This window comes from Rhinolophus hipposideros (assembly GCF_964194185.1).
Source record: "Rhinolophus hipposideros genome assembly, chromosome: 8".
Taxonomy (NCBI): Eukaryota; Metazoa; Chordata; class Mammalia; order Chiroptera; family Rhinolophidae; genus Rhinolophus; species Rhinolophus hipposideros.
The window spans coordinates 16,908,213-16,930,344 of record NC_138054.1 but is presented as its reverse complement, the minus strand read 5'-3'; the positions used below and the strand labels follow the sequence as shown (position 1 = coordinate 16,930,344).

General features: G+C 38.1%; 1 protein-coding gene across 2 annotated transcripts in view; it reads left to right on the top strand.

The window, feature by feature from the left end:
• ATXN1 (ataxin 1) overlaps positions 1–22,132 on the top strand; it is a 288,719-nt gene that overhangs the window by 47,982 nt on the left and 218,605 nt on the right. For both annotated transcript variants that reach the window (XM_081057551.1, XM_081057552.1), the window contains one exon: positions 2,652–2,779. The gene's annotated coding sequence lies outside the window, so the exon portion shown is untranslated. The remainder of the gene's footprint in view (positions 1–2,651; positions 2,780–22,132) is intronic.

Sequence of the window (22,132 nt, the reverse complement as noted above, 5' to 3'; positions counted from 1 at the left end):
ACAGATGAATTTATAATCATTATGCCTCACAACATTTAATAATTAAAATGTACTATAATAACTATATATTTTAATTAGTTAACTCTGAGCTTTGCACCTATGAAATATGTATATGTATGATAGATACATGTATATATGTACATATGTAATTCATATATACATACACACATATATAATCATCTTTTGTTCATTCAACAAATACTTATTTATGGATTATTTCTGTGCCAGGCTGATGTGTGAAACTCTAGGGATAATGTGATGAGGTGGTACCCCTCCCATGCCTTTAAGGAACTTATGATTCATTGGGAGAGAGATGGACTTGCTTAAGACACAAGTACAAGAAAATATGATAATTGCTTTAATAGTGATAGGTACAGGGTGTTGTAGAAAAGAGGGGAAAAAGTGCCTCAGCTTCCCAGAAGGTATTAGAGAGGTCTTAATAGAAAAGCAACTGTAACTCTGAGGCCTGAGCAATGAGTTTGAGTTTGAAAAGATGATGTGCGAAGGGAATAGAACAGACCCAGGTGTGGGGATGAGCAAGGCAGGGTTGGTTAGGGAGCTGCAGGGATTCACAGGTGCTGAGTCTCAAGTGTAGCTGGAGGAGTGACAGAGCTGGCGGGGGGTCAGGTCACAATGAGCCTTGAGTGCTATTCAAAGGAATGCAGACCTTATACTCAGCATTGAAAAGCCATCAGCAGATTAATTCAACAAACACTAATTATATTACAGTAAGGGCTGTCCTTCGTCCCTCCCTCCTTCCCTTCCTCATTTATTCATTCAGCGGATTTTTATTGAGTGCACCTTATAATGTGCCAAGCATTGTGCTGAATATTGAGGATAAAGGGTAGACAAGAGCATGCATGGTTCTGCCTTCCTACAGCTTACAAAGTAGTGGACAAACAAGCATTAATCAATGAATCTAACAAAGAAATGTAAAATTGCAAAAGTGACTAGTGTAACGAAGAGAGTGACTCTATAAAAGCATGTAGTAGGAAGTAGTGACCTGGCCAAGGAACTTGCAAAAAGCTCACCTGAGAACAGGACTTACTTGAGAGCTGAAGGAGAAAATGATTCACGGTCATTTGATGAAAAAGATGGGTGACTTGGGGAAAAGTCTTAGCAATGAGGAGATCATGTGCAAAGGCCCTAAGACCTAAGAGAGCAAGGTGCTTTTAGGAATTAAAAGTAAGCCAGAAAAGCTAGAGAGTAGGCTAGAAAAGAAGGGCTGGACCAGACTGGGCCTAGGGGTCATGTTAAGAATTTAAGCTCAGTGGGAAACTATGCTAATCAAAGAGTGTGGCACACACAAAGGCACAATTACAATAATATAAATAAGTACCTACAAATATAGACATGTACGAAGGGAAAATAATATGTGACCCACAAATAGGTTTGTTGGTTTCTTGGTATGCTCATATCTGTTTTGTGCTGCAGTGATTCTAAGACCTATAGTATGTAGAATCTGTAAATAGGTGAAAATGTTTAAGTATTGTTTTTTACACAATAGGTTTATTATAATGTATAGAAATTCCTCTCTTTATTTCCATATCCGTATCTTAAATTAGAGATTCACATATAGCTCTTGATTTTATTATCTGCCCTCTTTCAAATAAAATTTAGCCATTTAGGTAGGATTTGGGTTTTAGGTGTTTCCTTAATGTGTTGTCATCTGGATTTGGAATTAGTTGGCATTTTTAATTTACTACAATAATTGTAAATTTACTGTTGATTGAAATATGAACATGTTGATTTCAATTTAGCTTAGGAATTAAAATCAAAAGACAGTGAAATACAAAAACAGTAATGTTAAGACTTAGGTGACATATCAACCCTGGGAAAAATAAGATATTTAACTTTTCAATAATAAGTGCAGGAGTATTGCTAGCACAATCAATTTTGGAGATATGGTATAGTACTGGAATTATGAACATGGCCTCTGTGAACAATATTGGCTTAAATATTGGGTTTAACATCTAGCTGTCTGACTTTTTTGTCAATAACAGATAAGAATGATTGCTAACTGTCTCAGAGTGCGATGGAGTGGGGTAATATATGTAAAGCATTAACACAGTGCCATGCACATAGTAAGTGTTCAATAAATGTTAGTAGTGACATTGAATATCAAGGATACCATGCTTTGCCTGAGTCATCAACAGAGAGACACATGCAATTCTGAAAGTGAAAGTCAGGCTGTCATGGTAAATACATGTGTTGGGTTCATATAACTTTGTGGCTAAAAAGGAATCTTAGAGAGCATCAGGTTCAGTAATGTTCCTGAAAACTTCTGGAGAATACTTATTTTATATTTCTCTGAAGTTTTGGAATCACTAGGCGAGGAAGGAGGGGAAAGAACAACATCATTTTGATGGTAACATCTCTAAGGTCAGAAGACAGGATGGGAAGTAACCTTTGGCTGGAACCCTCCCACCCACTGAAGTTGTGTGTGTGTGTGTGTGTGTGTGTGTGTGTGTGTGTGTGTGTATGTGTGTGTGTGTGACAGAGAGAGACAGAGAGACAGAGAGAGACAGAGACAGAGAGACAGAGAGAGAGATTATGCAAATGTGTTTCTGTTTTCTGTGACTTCAGCTAAGGTACATGAAGGCCAATGCAAGCTGTGTAACTCAGTGAGAATATTGTTTTTGTAATTACAGGTCTGGGCATTTTACATTGAGTTTTCTACTGCCATCCTTTCTACTCAAACAAAATCTGTGTGAAAAGATCTGCTGGGAAGGAGCTGATTGCTTATGTATTTCCATTGTGATGAAAGCACATGGTACAGGTAAAATATCTCCAAAATCTTTAACTAAAAATAACTACCATTTAATTATAAAGTTCTCAAGATAGTGTTAGGGATGTACACCTAGCTAGCCGCATGCATACAAACACACAACATAAACAGCATATTCTCCATCTATTAATTCTTTCTGTCCCTTTTATAAGAGTGGAACCCTTGCTTTTTTTTAATGGGAAAGAAAATAACTTCTGTTTATGTTGAGATGACTGATTAAGATGGATGACAAGACATTGATAAGAAAGGGGTGATTCTGATGGTGTTCATAAATTTAGCTGGAGAGATTACTATTATCCCATCAGATGATAGTAGGGAATGATACAATATATACTATCATCCAACCTTTTTGTTCATCTTAAGGTATGAATGAATTTCATAGCAACAGAGGTTTATCTGCAACATTATTTTTAATGATTCTATAGTATACCATTGAATGCATATCCTAAAATGCATTTAATTGATACCCTCTAGTTGGACATTTAAGTTGCTTCTAATATTTTTGCCTTTACGCTACCAAGAATGTTCTTATAGCTTTATATTAGTTGCCGTTATTAATGACTTCCTGAGGATACTTCCTTAGCAGTAAATTACTGAATTTAAGAGTTTTCAAATTTTAAGACTTTTGCTACTTGTTGCCAGGTTACTTTCCAATAAAGTCATACCAGTTTGTATTTCCAGAGGCAGTATCTGAGAGTACTTACTTTCATATAATGCTGAGAATTTGGAAACAAAGAGTCTTTGCCAAGTGACTATAAGAAATGGTGCCATGTGATTTTTTTTGGGGGGGAAGGAGGTGGCATTTGTTTGCAAATTACACTATTTTTTAAGAACCTTCCTATTGTTGATAGTAGGGTGCTTGAAAGTTACCAGCTTTTGGTATTTGAGAAATAATACTAAATCAAGAAGGCATGGAAAGGTCCTAGGGAATTTTAAGTTTTTCCCCTTTTTTGGCCAACTATTTTTAGATAACCATGAATTCATTGACTAGCAATACCTTTTCAATGGAAAACATAGTTTTTCTTTCTTTAATAAGAATAAAAAGGCCTTTAATAAACAGTACTCATTAAACATGGATCTGAAATTATACTGCTCATTAGTTAAAATATCCGTATGCGTTGTGTATATATGTATATATATACACAGGCATATGCACATATAGGTACATGTACCTATACATACATATGTGTGTGTGGATGTACATACATATATGTATATCTGTCCAACATTGGGAACATGATTAAATATAATTATAGTAGCACCATAGTAATTACAGGCTATGGATCACAGTAGATAAGACTTCGGGCTCCAGACTGCTGGGGCTCAGATGCCAGTCCTCCTGTTGTCTTGAGGTTTGAGGTCAGGAAAGTTACTTTACATCTTGATGTCTAAGTTTATAAAATTTACATAATAAGAGTACCCATCTCATAGGGTATTGCAAGCAAATATATATGAAATGTTGAAAATCATTATGAATCCTATTTCTAAAGAATATCTAGAGGTATGAGAAAGTGGTCATGATAGAAGTAAAAACAGCAAAGTGTGACCCGAACTGTAGTATAATCTCAATTTTGTAAATTATTTCCCCCTTCTTCTTCCTTCTTTTCATCTTCCTCTGTTATCCAAGAGAAGTTTAATATATTTCTGAATGCCTTTAATTTGGATTAATGGAGTCATTCTATTCCTGGAGAAACTGCCTGACTGACGTCTGCATGTCAGAGACCCATTTACCACAGAGGTGTCTTGTCACTGGCCAGTAGGACCCTTGGAGCAGCCCCCGGGGAGAGCAGAGCCTGGTCCCGGCCCTGTATGTCCTTGTGCCTGAGGTTCAGCGAGTACCTGGGGTCAGGCGAGGTTCTTGGCCTCTTTGAAGTGCATGTGGAGAGTCTCTATCCATCCAGCCCCATATGTGAGATGCCCTTCTACACTCATCTCTTTGCCCCATCACTAAATAAGCTTCCTTTCACTAAATACATGAAAGAAGATAGAATGAGACATTCCCTCCGGGTCTTAGGAAGTGTATACTTTATCCTGCATAAACACACAAGGGAAAACCATGGGGTTGTCAGTCCCTCAACCCTTAGCTGCATCATAAGGTTGAAAAGTAGAAGGAAGAAGGGTCAAAGAATTAACTTCGCATTAAGGAGGCAAATACAAGGTGACTTGTCTGGCTTCAGCTAATACTTTTCACTGGACACTCTGCATCTCTTGTGTATGCAGATGCTACATTAGTTTTGGCCCATATTTCCCATCTAATTTGAACAGCGTTCTGTTTTTCAGCAAAAGAGAAACATCTGAATTCCTAATTAAGACAGTTTAGCTTAAGAATTCCTCTTTAATGGGTCATAAATTATTCCCTTCTAAATGACTATGAGGATGAATAAGAAGCTAAAACTTGTATTTATACATGTACATATGGTGTTTCAGCAGAATTAGGAGATTCATAAAGAGAGAGAGAACCACAAATGTGCCAGCAAATATAGGTCAGGAAAGCAGTTCATAATGTTCTGCCAAACTCCAGTGAGGCACCTCGTGGGTACAGGTAGGAAGGCCGAACGTCGCAGTCATTGAGAATAGTGATGACACCACCATATGGAGCATTGGGTGTTTGGAAAGCACTTAGATTCCTCCGAAACTGCAGAATCAATGGGGATTCAAACAGAGAGGAAGAAATGGTTCTCTCGCTGTGAATTGCTAGCGGGTGTGCAGAAAAGCCGACGTGTTGATTAGGAAGGGCTTACCAGAATGAATTTCTCTAGGGAGGCAGAAGAGTGCAGAATATTTCACCACATTTCCCTGTGCTGTGGCCTCGGACCTACGCTCTAGCCGTGTTTGGTGGTCTCCATAACCAAATCATTTTGGCAGCCATGTAGGAAACCTTTCTGTAAGGCCAGGCCAAATCAGTGTTGAAACTCAATTCATAGAGCCCCACAGGGCCTTTGGGACGCCTTGGGACTTGGCCAGTACAGAGTGAAAGCATAACTATTGAATTGTGAGAAACTGAGACAGTCTCTTTAAAGTGTAATCTCATTCAGTAAGCCATCACTCATTTATCTATCTATCTATCTATCTATCTATCTATCTATCTATCTATCTATCTATCTATCTGTCTATCTATCTATTTTGGCACTTGCCCCTCTGGGGGTTACTGTGTACTGGGATAGTTTTAAGCACTGGAGATGTGGAATGGAACAAGACAGAGAGGAGTCTTGTCCTGATGGAGTCTGCTTTTCTAAGGGACATACAATTGATAGCCTCAAAACTTGGTTTGGGTGAGCAGGGCAGCTGAACTGGACCATTCTAAAAGGAGGCCAGAGTACATCTGAAATGAGAAACTGGAGAAACCAGTGGAGAAAGACCTGGTGATATGGAAGTTATAAGGCAGAGAGAGCCAGAGAATAGTCGGGAACTAGCAATGAAGTTGTGACTATTGACAGCAGGACCAGGTTGGGAAATGAAGAAGGTGAGGAGAGAAGACAACTATAAAACTTTGCTTAATGCACAGTTGCCAGGGCTAGTAAAAATCATGCCGCTATTGATCTCTCAGTTTAGGTCATCTAAATAATGTGTGCTATCGACAATGCTTTATTTTAAGAAATTGTGACATGAATATTGTGACTACATAAACATGTGAGAAGATTGGTTTGCCTATGGTATATGGTGATACTTTTTTTTTTAAATGAAATGAAATGTATTGGGTGACAATGGTTAGCATTACAAGATTATATAGGTTTCAAGTGTACAATTCTGTAATACATCATCTATATATCCCATTGCATGCTCACCACGCAGGGTCATTTCTCCTTCCATCACCATATATTTAACCCCTTTTACCTTCTTGTACTTTCTTTTTCAACCACCACCCAAGGGAAGAACTGGCATGGTGGTTTCATCCGAACATGTTTTTCTTACTCCAACTTTGACTAACTAACTGTAAACTACATCCCATTTCTTACTTATCCTTTGCTGTTCACATTAGAGAATGAGATTAATTATATAATTAATTCTATCTTCAGTGTACAAGCATAATGAACATTATTTAGTTAACTTTAAACAGATTTAAGTTCCAGATAAAAATACTCTGTCCAGTTGTCACAGCTCAGCCTCTTTAATATATGTTGCCCTTCCACTCAGCTTGTTGTGGTTCTTCTTACCCTCCTCCATTCATTCTTGGGTGCTTTAGTGGTCTCTTAAATAATAAAATCCACTCAGTTTCCTTTATCTTCTTTAGCCTTCAACATGGGTTTGATAAAGTTTTCGTTTTGGGCTTTGGATTTACTGTCAGTGAGGGACCCTTTTTTTCCCCTCTACTTTATCCCTCCCTAGTCAACTGCTTTCTTCTGGGACGCAATCCTCTACCATATACTTTACCCCAAACGCTTTTCCTTTCTTTGACAAGCCCAGTTTAGTTGCCCATTCCACTCTCCAACCCAACCCACCCAACCACACACACACACTGTGCATTCTGAGATTTGCAGTGCATATTTCCATGGTGAAGAAAACCCTATTGCTATTCATTAAATATTTAAAATAGAGATCTCCTCAAACATTATCTGTTCTTCCCTTTTCCACTCCAGTTCCTTCAGTCTGAAGGTAGACTGTATAATTCATAGGCAGTTTGGGGGAAGGTATTATTTTGAGACACTCAATGATATTTTTCATGGAAAAATGAAACATGCAGAGAGAACGACTCAATAATACATAATGTTTTATATGTAGTCATAGCTCTTCAAATCTATTTTGGAGTATATGAGTTTCTAACATAATTTACCAGACTTATGTGTGAAGCATTTTACTCTTTCAAAGTCTGATAAATATTACTTACTGTGTCAGTGTGCAAACATTCACATAGTTCTTTTACCTTCCCTGAAATAACGTAGAATATTTTGTCATCTAACGAAGTAAAGCGCATTAGAAAATGGTTGCTACCAAAGCCTGCCAGTTTGTCTTCCCAGCTTGGGACCCTAATTCAGAGAATGCTACAGAGATTTCGTCCCCTTGGATACACTAGTACTGCTCTGGGCATTGCAGACCGGACTGTCCAAAGTGTGAGCAATGACTAGAGGTTGAAATATCAAAGTGTCAGTATTCTGGGGTACTTTTCCAATAACTCTTAGAGTTTAGCAAAAGAGATGGAGCATTCAAATGTGTTGTAAATTCTAGAATATTAGATCTTATAGCTTTTGATGCTATAGCATTTAGAGGTGGGAGGAAACATGAAGATCATTTAGTCCCCTTTCCCCCCGACTCAAGACCCCTTCAAGTGTCGTTAATGCCTTTCATTTCGCCAGTGTTCAAATAGTGAATCATTGGTTCTTCATTCATTATTGACAGAAGCATTCTTACTATAAGATCTAGAAGTAATATAGAGAACTCCTTGGGACTAATGTATTTTTTTGAGGTAGCAAAAAATTACAAACTCATGACCCTAATGCCAAGCAAGATCTGGAAGGAGCATCTCTTTAGATCAAATGAGGAATATATTGTTGATATTTATTTAGGTTTTCACTAAATGTTTCAGTAAAATTTGGGAAGGTAGTTTTTATGACTTGGCTGTTATATTCTGTCCCTCCTGATTTCTTTTCACAAATAGTCTTTCTTCTCTATCTCCCGCCCCTTTTTTTTCTTTTTCTTTAAAGTTAGGATTATAGGGGTCTGTGAAGATTATATACGTGTCATCCTTTAGGACATTGCCCTGCCTGGCACATAGTTAATGCTTGACAAACAATTTGCTGCCACTACTTCTATTCTGCTGTTTCTTCCTCTACTTCACACTCTTTTTTTTTCTTCCTGGTAGAGATTTCCTTGAGTATCTAAAACAAAACACATAACCAAACAAAACAGGAACTTTAGGGCTGATACTGTATGCTTTAGAAGCTGGGGCTATTTGGCAGAGATATGATCCTTTGGAAGCATCTATGGCTGAACCCAAGTTCAAGTGGAACTCCCTTGCTCTGGGGATCAGGAGGGCTTTGAACAAGGTACTCACTTATTCTATGCCTCCAAGTTTTATGTCTGTAACATGAGTGGGTTACTCTCTGAGGCTTCTGTTACGTCTAAAAATGATCATCATCTCACATCCTTGATGTCTTAAGACTTTGAAGTCCTTGTAGAAAAGAACCTATGGAAAGTCCCCGTCATTGTTTATATTCTCTCCGTGCATTTGAGTGTTTTTTGGTTTGTTTCCTCCTTCACGCTCACGTGGACCTGTTCGTTCAGTAATGATGATAAAACAAAATAAAACATTCCTTTTCTGTCCAAAGGCAACTCCTTCCAGATGCTTAACCCCTTCAGCTAGTGTTCAGATGGCACAGAAGGAGCATCACTTTACTTGCCACTGAAATACAGCCGTCTCTGGTGCGAAATTTGGCAGCTGTGGAATAGTCAAGCTGCAATACTTATCTGACAGTTTGGGGAAAGGAGTAAGACAGAAATAGCAGATTCCAAAATAATCAAATTAAAACAGCAGGGAAAGTGGAATTGGGCAACAGGAAGGGAGGGTGGTATACCCCCAAATCTGATTATCTCTGTTGTTTAGACAGTGTGGACTTCAGCTGCAGAATCTCTGTGGTGACCACATTCAGAATCTCCTACACATGCCCAAAAGGGAGGGCTTGTCTGATGTCCCATTGAGCTATCTTGTGATTTTTTTTTTCCTCTCCTTCTTTTTCCAGTGGTCTAATTATCAGGCTGTGTTAGCACTTAAATAAATCTGTCTTTTTAGAGCTGCCTCCTCCTTTTGCCCCCTGCAAAGTATAATATCATGGTTCAGTATTTATGACATTAGAATGTCCTATGCTCAGAAGTCATTATGTTAAGGCACCTTTTAAATGGCTTAAGAAGGGTGAACTGGCCAAGCAGATAACCCTTCTGTTTAATTCAAGGGTCTTGGTACATAAAAATGACCAGGAAGGAAGATTCAAGAAATGTACCTGGTGGACAAATGCAGTTGAATAAAAATGTGTAGTTCTTAAGATTTACTGGAGTGGAGTAACCATTGTGATAAATATTAAAATAAGAACATGGAAGTAGTAGTTGATAAAATTAAAAAATACTGAGCAATGTGTAGTAGCAATTTAAAAATAAAAGGAAGGGGAAGATTTGCAAACACAGAAATAATCAGATCATCAGATAATAGGACAGCAGATCACTCAAAAGGGAGATTCCAGGGAATAAAGGAAGCACATGCTAAGAGAACCTAGGCATTTTGTTTAACTAGAAAAGAGAGAACTTTAAAAGAAATATAGGGATTAAAGGTTAGTTTCATTTAGAAGCACATAAAATCTGTAGGCAATGAGTAGAGTGCATATTATCCACAGAATGGAACCAAAAATGAATTCAAAGAAAATTAAATATAATTTATGTCATGGAAAAAAATGAGATTTGGTATCAGAAATTCTGGTTTTGAGTTTGAGTTGTGCAATTTATTAGTTTCATTTAGAAGCACATAAAATCTTTAGGTAATAAGTAGAGTTCATGTAGTCCACAGAATGGAACCAAAAATGAATTCAAAGAAAATTAAATACAATTATGTCATGGAAAAATGAGATTTGGTATCAGAAATTCTGGTTTTGAATTTTAGTTGTGCAATTTATTAGCTTTTTGACCTTAAGGAAATTACTTAAAATCTGAGAGTTTAAAAAAAAAATCTGTAAAATAGAAACAATTATATCTAACAGGAGTGTTGTGATGATTTAATGAGGTAATGTATAAAACAATGTTTTGTGAACTGCAAAGCACTCTACATGTTATTTCTGAAAATATGCACTGCTCTTATAGTAAGGAGAAGCTATTAGGGACAGTGGTCACATGTGAGAATAACTTAGAGGACCAGTCACGTAGAGGAAAAAACTATTATGTAAAATATTTTAAATATATTAATTATTTTTTTCTGCTTCTCATTTTTCTGGCCCAGAAATACTTCTATGTTTATGGGATTTTTCTAAAACTTTCTAGCAAGCTCTGTAACAGAGTTTTCTACTCTCTGTTGAGCTATAAACCACATGATTTTATAGTAAATATTGCCTCTGAGTAAACTCTGAATAACAGGCTAAAGAAAAAGAATGCTGTCTAGTTTCATTTAATAATCCTCCTTTCGGGAGTTTTGGGCAGAGGTAATAGGGGGGTCTGTGGGGTGGGAACAAGAGTAAAATAAGTAAGATGCTAACTGATGAAGATTTGAAATGGAAACGGTGAGGCCCAGTAAATCTTTACAAAATGTGGGCTGGCGCATTATACTTCCCTTTACACAGCAGCCCAACTGTCTCATTAGCGTCTGTCTCTTAATCACAGACTCCATGAAGTGTCTCCTTGGCTCTTTCTTGTTTTAGCTTTTTATCTTAATCTCCTACAAAAGTTAACGAAAGGAAATTAACTGGATTATATCCTGCTGGTGTGTATTTACATGCATGCCAGGGAGTGAAAGAAGCTATAACGTATAAATGGATACTAATGGGGATTCATCTGTATGCATCTGATCACCTCTGTGTGTGCACCCATGACCGTGTGTGCATTTGTGTCGATATCCACAGACACAACACATACGTGCATCTGTTGTGTACACCCTAACATGGAAAAGGCACACTGACGTTAATTACAAAGGGTGATACCAAACGGTAAAAGTCATATCCTTTTCAGCAGCATTTGCTAATATAATTAAAGTACATGATGTAACATTGTGTGTGCAGGAGAGAGTTTGCTTATTCGTCATTTAGAACAATAGTAGGAGTTAAATATTAACAGGTTTAAGTGTCAATAAGTGTGAAAAAATACAAATTCTCCATTGTCTGAAGTTCTTGCAATAGGGCCCTGTATTTTAGATGTGTCTCTGCTTGCTTGGAATTCAAAATGCTTTGGATAAAGAATGTTGCAGAGTGTAATTTGTGGCAGCCCCGATTGTTTGTTTATTATTTCTGAGGACATTTGCAGGGCTGAACTATCACATGGGGAAAAGAACAGCTTTGTTTGGAAGATACAGAGGGGCAGTACAAGAAAACTGAATTAAGTAAAGAAACTTAGAGAGTCTATCTTTGATTGATGGTGTTTCTTATTTGCTCTTCATTATTCCCTGTGAAGGAATAAAAACTATGAAATTGAATGAGAAAACTGGATTAAGATAAGTGGCTTCTCAGATTTTTTTGCCTTAACTGTGTCCAGTTTTCCTAGTAAAGCTCATAGTCACTACATAAAGAATCCACGTTTATTTACCACCTTAAATCTTCCTAAAAAGTGTGCCCTTGAGGTTTGATTTTAAGAATTAGAAGATGCAGAGGCAGGTTGTACTTGCTGACTGTGTGATAGTATTTGTCTCTTGATATTTTATATGCCTCCTTATTTTTATAGAGTAAGCAGCAGAGTAAAGGGGGAAATGGAATGCTATTTTTATTAAGAAAATCTTTCCTGCCTACTAATCTTTCCTGCCTTCCTGTCACCCTAGCCCCCTTTCTCCCAGCCCCTTTTCTCCCATTTGTGCCATCATTAGATTCTCCAAATGCTTTTCTCAGGGATTTGTAGACAAACACGAGTCTCTATTAACTAGGCTATAAACCACTTGTAAAAAGAAGTTTTTTTGTTTGTTGTAACTAACACCTAAGACAGGGTCCTAAACATATTTTGTTGAACGAACGAATGAGTCAGTCAATCAATCAGTGGATCACGTATCTACTATGTGCTTATTGTCTTAAACACAAGGGACAATGTACAAGAAGTATGAGACATGGTCATATCTCTCTGAAGTGGTATAAAATCCAGCTAAGGATGAGAACAACTTGAGTAATGAAATAAATATTGGATTATAACCCAAAGAATAAAATAAATATTCATGAGTCTATACTGATATAAATTAATAACTGCATAAATAAATATGTGGGGGCAAAATAGACAACTTTTTCAGAGAGGCATTCCAATTAATAAATTTAAAAAACAAAGCAGAAAAATAAGAGAAATAGAAAAGCATCATTGGCACCCATAGTAATAATTGCTACAGGAAATTTTCACTGATGGATGCTAGAATTAGTGGGCAAAAGCTTAAAAGCAGAAACAAGGTATGTTGTAGAGTTTCAAAGTATCTCCTTCCAATATATTTAGTAATTACAGAGAGAGAAACATAGCTCTATGTGGTAGACACCACTTTAACTAAGTGTTCAAGGATGGCATGACCAGTAATACGTACGTATTGACACCATGTGCCCCTTCACATGGGGCACTGAGAAAGACATACCACCGCTGCAGTATCCTTCCCAATAATGTAGAATCTGACTCTCATCAAGAGAAAATATTAGGCAAACTCAAATTCAAGAGCCTTCTAGAACACAACTGACCTGTACTCTTCAAAAATGTCAAGGTGTTTAAAGATACGGAAGGACTAAGGAACTGCCACAGAATGAAGACTCAAGAGACATGACAGCGAAATGCAACGTGAAATCCTAGATTGGATCCTGAAACAGCAAAAAGACATTAGTGGGGAAACCTGGGGAAATCCCAATAAATTCTATAGTTTAGTTAGTATTGACCAAGGTTAATGTTCTAATTTTGATCATGGTTCTGTGGTTATGTAAGATGTTAACATAAGGGGAAGCTGGGTGAAGGGTACAAGGGAACTCGGTACTATTTTTGCGACTCTCTGTAAATCTAAAATTATCTTTGTGAAAATCTAGTTGCGGGTGCTATCCCAATCCACAAGAAGCCTTTACAGAGCAATCCATGACAATATACAACTAAGACTTTGTGATGGTGAGTAGGTGTTAAGGGAAGGAGAAATGGCTGGTGATTGGAGTGGTGAGGAAGAGTTTCATATGAGAAGGAAAACCTGACTCCTCCTAGCTTGAAAGGAGATGTAGAGGTGATTGGTGGGGCAAACTGAGGGGTGTTCTGGGTACAGGGACAAAGGCATGAGGAAGGGATGCAGATGGCTCGTGCACGCGGGGTACGTTGGAGAGGCTGGCTGAGTCATGTGTGCATTTTTGCTGGAGACCAATATGGTGGAAAGTTGGACAACTGTGGGGAAGACAGAGAGTAGAGGATCATTAAGACGAGACAGAAGAGTTTGAAGCTCATGTGACAGGTTACAAGTTCTTGTTCAAGGAAGTGAGTCATGACTCAGTGAAATGGTATATATGTGAAACTGGCGACAGGGTGTGCAGGGTGGCTGGAGTTGGGAGACGTGGAGGAGGGAGGTGAGTTAGGAGTTGGAAATAGGTAATAAGAGCCTACTCATTTGAGGCCTGGGATGGGGAGTCAGAAAAGGAAGAGGAGGAGACATACCCAAAAGCATTTGAAGAGGTAGAATCATAGAACTTAGTGATTGATGGATGTGGGGCATGAAGAGGGAGGAGTCAAAGACGATTCCTGGGTCAAGGTTACGAGAGAGGTGAAGCTGGTGTTCACAATTGAGACAATTCATTCAGCAGATATAGTGCCTACATTGAAGATTATGTGACCTAGATGAAGAAGGAGGATTAAAAAGAGTATAAACACAGTGTCTGCCTCCGATGAAACAAGGAGCAGGAAAGTCTGTGGCTTGAGCTGGACTGCATGAATTTATAGATGAACAGGTCAGACCCACCCAGGAGGTGCCTGTCCTTCAAATAAAAAGAAGGGAGGAGGTTGCCCTGTTCCCAGCTGCGGCCATGAGCAGTGTTAGAGTATTTATTTCTCAAGTTGGCACTTCTCTCTGATAAAGATGTTTGGACTACTCACCAAAGAAAACCTCTATATTAAATCACAATTCCACTTAGGAAAAACCCACAAATGCTCCTTGAACTCTGTCAAGCTAGAGGTCCTTGGATCCCAAAGGTACCAAATATGAAAATTAAAATGTCATAAAAGCACAATGAACTTTACAGAAGAAGAAATAGAGAATACAAGGATGCATGCTTAGGTTCTTCATTTTCCAGCTCCTAATCTTCAGGTATTGTCTTTTTGAATTATTTTATATAGTGTTGTCCATTGAGCATACCCTCAATTAATGCGCTTCTGGACAGGTTTGGCTATAGTATTCTCTTCTCTTGGGCTTGTTCCTCACTCTCTGGTATTTAGGAAAGAATTTCTATAGCCTTTATACTCTTGTTTTTATCAGTTATTTCACAGATTTTCACATATAGCTCAAAGTTGATAATGCGTTTTTTGTGTGTGTGTTTTTTTTTGCTTTGTTTTATGTCTGCAACGAGCTGGTAATCTCCTCATCAGCAATTATAACTACACAGTTGGAGTGAGTCTTGATGTTGAGTCTTAACATCAGGGTAGGGGCAAAAGAATAGGTCCATCCACCTTGTGCACATGTGGACTTACACATTTGATTATTGCTGCCAGCAGCTGGATTCACATATTAAAGGTCTTCGAAGACCTCCATTTCTATCCCAGTCAACATTTAAAATTATGTTTCTTAACAATTCTTTTCTTTTTAATTGAGGTACAATTGGTATATAATACCAGTTTCAGGTATACAACATTTTACTGTGTCGTCTGTATACACTACAAAGTGATCACCACCAAAAGTCTAGTCACCATCCGTCATCATACAGTTGACCCCCTTCACCCATTTGGCACCCAACCCTGCTTCCTTCTGGTGACCACCAGTCTGTTCCCTGTATCTATGGGTTTGTTTTAGTTTTATTCTGTTTGTTTTGATTTTAGATTCCACATATGAGTGAAATCATACGGTATTTGTCTTTTTCCATCTGATTTATTTCACTGAGCATAATACCTTCAAGGTCCATGCATGTTGTTGCAAATTACAAGATTTCTTTCTTTTTTTATAACCGAGTAGTATTCCATCATATATACCTGGGGTGCCAAGAAAATATATATACACATAACCTGTATTCATCTTTTGTTATCGGTATACAGTGAGTATTACAATTTTAATACAGTTTTTTTCTTTCTTAAAATTGTAATACATTTTTTGGCCCTGCATGTGTGTGTGTGTGTGTGTGTTTGTGTGTGTGTGTGTGTGTGTGTGTATTCCATATCTGAGCTATTGTAAGTATGCTGCAATGAACTTAGGGGTGCATATATCTTTTCAAATTACTGTTTTTGTATTCTTCGGATAAATATCCAGAATTGGGATAGCTGGGTCATATGGTAATTCTATTCTTAATTTTTTGAGGCATCTGCATACAGTTCCCATAGTGCCTGCTCCAATTGACATTCCCACCCACAGTATACAAGGGTTCCCTTTTCTTTATGTCCTCTCCACGTTCTTGTCTTTTCCATAATAGCCAATCTAACAGGCGTGAGGTGATATTGTGGTTTTGATTTGCATTTCCCTAATAATTAGTGACATTGAATATTTTTTCATGTGTCTGTTAGCCTACCTGTATGTCTTCTTTGGAAAAATGGCTATTCAGATCCTCTGCCCATTTTTAAGTCAGGTTGTTCGTTTATTTTGTTTTATTTTGTTTTGTTTTTGACCTTATTCCTTTGATATCAACTAGTGATTAGGCTAAATAGACATTTTATTGACAATAGGCAACTGAAGAGAAAATTAGCCCCTTTCATGGTTAACTGTAAGTGGAAGTGGCTTGATATTCTTAGAAACGTGAAATTGTGGTGGTTCTGATTCTAGTCCAGAATTGAGCATTGAGTATAACTTTTGCAGCATGTGAACTTAATCTTCAAATATCTTTTTAACGCGAGAATTCTCAAATACACCAACTGCCTATGGTGTATTTGAAATGTGGGTTAAATGGTAGTGTGTTTCATAATATGACTGGAAAGAAATGACATCTTCTGTAAGGTAGACACTGGCAATGGCAGAACACTCTATGAAGTGACCACGAGACCCCCTTTATGGGCCTACTGTGGAAGCACATATATTCAAACTGATAGGATAAAGAAACTTTTTATGTCCTTTATAACTAATGTATTGACTTAAGTGTATTTTCATAGGGGACATATTTCAAAATTGTAATTATCAATGGTTCGTTCCGTATAAAAATACTTACTTTGTCCAGTTGTTCCTTCTACAGTCCCATATATGCCAGTCAGATTTTCTCCCTTCTCAGAGTGCCTGATCCTTTTGAGTATAGTGCATTTACTAAAATGTGTGCTTTGTTTTCTTTTGGTGGCATGTGTGGAAGTCACATACTGAACTGAAGGAACCATTTTGAAGTTACTCTCAAAAAAGTTGCAAGGTGAAGGCAGGCAGAATCCCTGTTCTGTAACCCTAAACAGAGCTCCATAGGGATTGGGAAACCTATCAGGCTGTGATTTGTCAAAGAGATTGTTCACATGTATCAAACAGGTTAATTCTTTTTTTCTTACGATGCCATGTAGGAAGTACACGATCATTTAACCTAGTGGACCTTTCGTAGATGCAACAAAGAAATAAGGAGGGAAAGTGCCAGAAAATTGCTGTGGAAGGAATGAGGATAGAAAGCCAAGTTTTAGGATTAGACAAAGTCTGTTTATCTTAATTTAGAGTTTTTGTTGCACCCTATAACAACTCAATAATGAAATTAGGGAGATATTTACAAAGCAAGAGGTGGGAAATGGTTATAAATTCTTTCCCTTTTACACTCTCAATTTTCCATGTTTAGTCTCTCTTCTCACCTTTTCCATTAAAAGTAAACTGGATGGATGGATGGATGGATGGATGGATGGATGGATGGATGGATGGATAGGTGGATGGATAGATAGATGAGAAAATGAAGTGAGCAAGCTGCTTTTAACAAAAATCAAGTGATGTCATATCTGTGAATTTTGTCATAAAAATGATACGATCCTATTTTTGTTATCCAGAACACATACTCCTGCCACCTACTTATGAAATCTGAAAATAATAGGAAAAAGTCTTCTTGGGAAGGAGAAAAATGACCGACAAAAACCTTTGGTCTTGACTCTGTAGATGAGGCCCTGAGATACCCGGAGCCTTGTTGGCTTAGAACGACACGCAAAATAAGGATAATGATCTCACAAGTTTACTTATCCAATTCTCCATGTAGATTAAAAGGAAGAAGAGGGCTTTCTAGTGTTAAGTATACTGACCATAGTGAAGAAAGGGAAAAACAAACAAAAAACTAGAGCGTTATAAAATCTCAGTGGTAAGGGGCCATTTGGTTGAAGACAAACCAACCTAGTAGTTTGTTCAGGGTAGGTGAACCTAAAAGACCTTTCCTGAGATGCAACAAAGGTAATGGTGCAGAGGGCAAGAATGTTGTAGTAAGAAACACCTCCAGCTCGCAGGGGTAGAATGCAACTGAAGTTTCTTTTTCAGTCATGTCACACTTAACTTTGGGTGGTCACAAGAGCGATGGAGGTAGCGACACGTTGGTGATTCCCAGATGGAGAGTCCTTCCATCTCAAGGCTCAGCCATTCTCTAGGGTCGCTGGGAGACCTTAGGATCTTCTGCAGCGATTTGCCCAACAGTGAGGGGGAAGGAAAGAGAGTGAATGTTGTCATTGGAGGTTTGTTAATAGAAGTGGCATACATCACTCTCTTGCACTGAATTTAGTCACATGGGCATACCTAATGCAGGTAAAGCTGGGAACTGTCAACCTGTGTGTCAGTGAGGACAGGGAAGCTGGTTTGCTGAACACTCATCAGCCTCTGCCTCAGCTGGATACCTTCCTGAGCCGGATGTCACCCTTTGCCTCCATCCCAGCCCTACTCTGGATGCGCACCTCGGTGAGGACCCAGTTATTTGCAGGACACTGCACCTCTGTCCCAGAAAAATCAGGGTCCCACTAAGTTGTATCAGGACTTTTTGTCCTTTAAACCATATCAATCTGAACTTACATTCCCTGATGTTATATCTTCAGTGGGAAGGAGAACAAGCAGTCATGTGTGGCTCCACATGGAAAGGCAAGGAACCTTCCAAATACTGCCTCTAGACGATGCCATCCCCACCACACCCTGGGATTTATCTATGCCTCTTGGTCAGGAACCAGCTTCTACTTTAATTCTTCCAACTGCACTTCCTAGGAGCTGAGTCCTATTACTGTTAACATTACAAAATTCCAAGGGAAGTCCTGAAATTATCCCAGTCCTTCCTGATGTCTCATCATCTGTGTTCTATACTCAAGAGCTTGGTTGTATCCCCATTCTACTCTCCCAAGATTATATCTTCCATCAAAACTGTAAAAAACGTGTTTACTGAATTCATTTATTTATTAGCCTGTGATTGTCAGATGACTGGGCACAAGAAGGGGACGTGAAAGTTGGGAAGAGGGGTCAAGGGTTGACTGTATAAAATTACTTTGGTATTTTGTTGAATGGGCTGGGATGACACATTTAGATGGGGGCGGGGGGGTGGGGAGAATATCAAGATGCCAGAAAACACTGGAAGTTCCAGGTAAGGAAGAAGAAACATTGTTGTCCCACCACCTCCTGATTCCTGCATCTATTATTGTTCCCTGTTCAACACAGGGCTGACTCACTTAAGAGCTGTCAGTACTAGCATTTGTCTACATTTTGTCTACTATTAGCTCTTGTTTGCATTACTACAAAACCACGCACTATTTATAACATTATTTCTCTGAGAAAATGAGTTTGGAGTTCCAAATAACTGACTTAAAAATGAACTGTCTGTACCCAGCTCATTTGTGAACTGAGTACTCCCCGTCTTGGGCATGTCACCCAGAGATAACATTTATCTGTGCTTTATCAGTATGGGCTTGTCAAGTTAACTTATGTTTACTTTTCTCTGCCTTCATTTGATGATAGCCTGGCTCTTAAAATTTAATACTCTATGTTTGGAGAAACATTTCCTTTGGAGGTGCCTCAAATATTCTTGTGAATAGGAATAGTGATTTTATTTTATCTCCCAATTTATCTTTAGTAGGATTCATGACTGTGAAAATCTTTTGAGCAGCTAGTCTGTAAATTGTAGGAAAAATGAAAACTATTTAAAGGAAGTGGTGATGTTGGGGGTTGGGGGGGTAGAATTCTTTTCTCTTATTACCCTGGGTTGTCAGATATCTTACAATGTAATTACTGTGTTGGCTTGTAAAGGTTCAAGAACTCTGTAGTTTACAATTCTCTCTTGTGTGTGTTCCACACATGTAAAAGAAAAATTCAACACATTGAAGCAAAAAAGGCTTGTTAACATAAAAGTTTTAAGCATTTTATAGTTTGTCGACACAGAGACATATTTCACGGATGTTATAGTTGTTTGGAGCCAATTTGCAGATTACATACCTTATTTACTTTTAATCTGTGTATAGGGCAACATGTGCACAAAAACATTGCTGCTGGCATCATATTGTAACTTGAAAAGGTGAAACCCTGGTCTTAGAGATCCTCCTTCTTAGGGAACTATCCATATACAAGTAAAATTTTCTGCTGCTAGCAGAGCAGCTGACAGGATATGATCACAGATGTTACTAATGCTGTTCCCTTAGGAGGTAGAAATAGAATGCATACCCAGGACTATGCAGCCTTGTCACAGTTAGATTGTCAGGGCGATGTGTTTCCATATTAAAAAGAATGCTTTGTTCCCCGCTTGCACATGTACACCCAATGGTGAGAAACTGTTTCAGTTCATCCGTTACCCTGATTTGCCCTTGCAAGCTCAGATTTTGATGCTACTGTAGGTAAAATTAAGTGAATAGTAGTTATATTGAATGATCCTTCCCTCCTGTTTAAAACAGGACTGCAGCCCATGCAAGAAACATTTCCTGTTAGTTTTAATGTCATGTATGTTGTTGTATCTTGTGATGGCATTTTTACTGTCAAAACTGTGCGAATAATTGTGATGTCATGATCCTTCTGCCATCCCCAGTCTGCAATTATTTGCCCCCAAATTGTCCTCATAGATTCCAGGTCACCTTTATGTTAAATGTTCATTATTTGGCTAATACCATAGAAAGAGTTTTACAGCAATTGCACTGCCAAACTGTGGCTTAGTACAAAGAAACCTACACGAGTGTGGAAGAAAGCGTTTTATGAACTGTAGAGTATTATATAAAAACGAGACATTATAATTAAATACTCTCAGGTTTTTACTGAGTGTTGACAATTTATATTTTCCCATAAGTACACTGCTTATAATGTTACAAGAGAAGCTAGAAGTTACTCCAATACTGCAAGAGAACACTTAGGGGGAATCCATAGTACTAAAACGGCAACAAAAATCGTTAATCGAGGGAGAACTCTCTAAGCCACCTGTTTCAGACTCCACAAGAAACGTGGTACCATCTGAGTTTTTCAGTCTTACACAAGTGAAAGCAGAACGGGGTATTGTGCTTCTTATATCTGGATGTAAAAACATGAAATGCTGAGTGTAGAATATAAATCACTGTTTCATAGATTTATGTTCTATGGCCAGCTCAAGTTTTCAGATTTCTAGATGTCTACAGAGACATGAAAGCTTTATTCTTGTTATTTAATTTCAATCTTCTGTAATCTGCTCTTAATTTCCAATGTCATGAAAAATCCTTTTTCTTTCTTTCTAGAGACTTCCTCTACCCCCTGCCAGCTAGAGTCCCACAGTTATCAGCTCTGACAGCTCTTAGATTCATTTGCAGATTATTCGCACCAAATGGGGTTGGTACCTCTTCATGGAAATTGGGCCCAGTGGGCTGCTTTACAGCCTGGATTGTGCTTGTCTCGGTAAAAGTTTATGTTTTATGGCTGACACTGCCATTGACCAGAGTAACTTGTTATAAAACATGATGCTTTATCATTTGTTTTGGGTCTTCCGTGCTGCATATTTGAGCTGAGACATATGTAGAGACTTTATTCACATTTAAAGAGACTTTATGAACCCTATATGTTAAAATGGTTTACATGGAAATCCTTTGAGAAATTCTTTCGTATTTGATTCTTGGAATGTTTAAATAGGAAAAGCAGTTTTATTTGTGATTAAAAGCCAGCATGACCCAGAGACCTTAGGAGTCATGTGGAAATCATCATCATTATTATTTTTATTAGTAGTAGTAGTAGTAGTAGTATTGTGATTATTATTAGTTTTGCAAGTGAGTAAATTGGCATTCTGGATTTTTAACTTTATTATTCCCTTAAAAGCACTGTTGACTTTTATGGAAAAGGTTGATTTCCTGGAACCAATGATATTATGAGTTTACTTTGTAGGCAGTTATTGTCATGTTTGTCAGATAAATCAAACCTCAAAGGGGCCATGGGGAATCGTTTTTCAATACTTTCTCCTGGCACTTTGTTCCCTAAAGAAAATGATGTTGCGAATTAAGGGGAGGAGTGTGAGGAAGCTTTGCTTTTAGGGACCCGGTACTCATGGTGTGGAGAAGCCAAAGACCCATGCGTCAGGGCACCCCCGCGGGATTTTTCATATGCTTGAAACTGGGTCTGAAAGGCCCATCCAATTTAAAGCTTTTGCCTGCGAACATCAAGCAGTGATTGATTTTTAACCACTGTGCTCATGGGGGAAA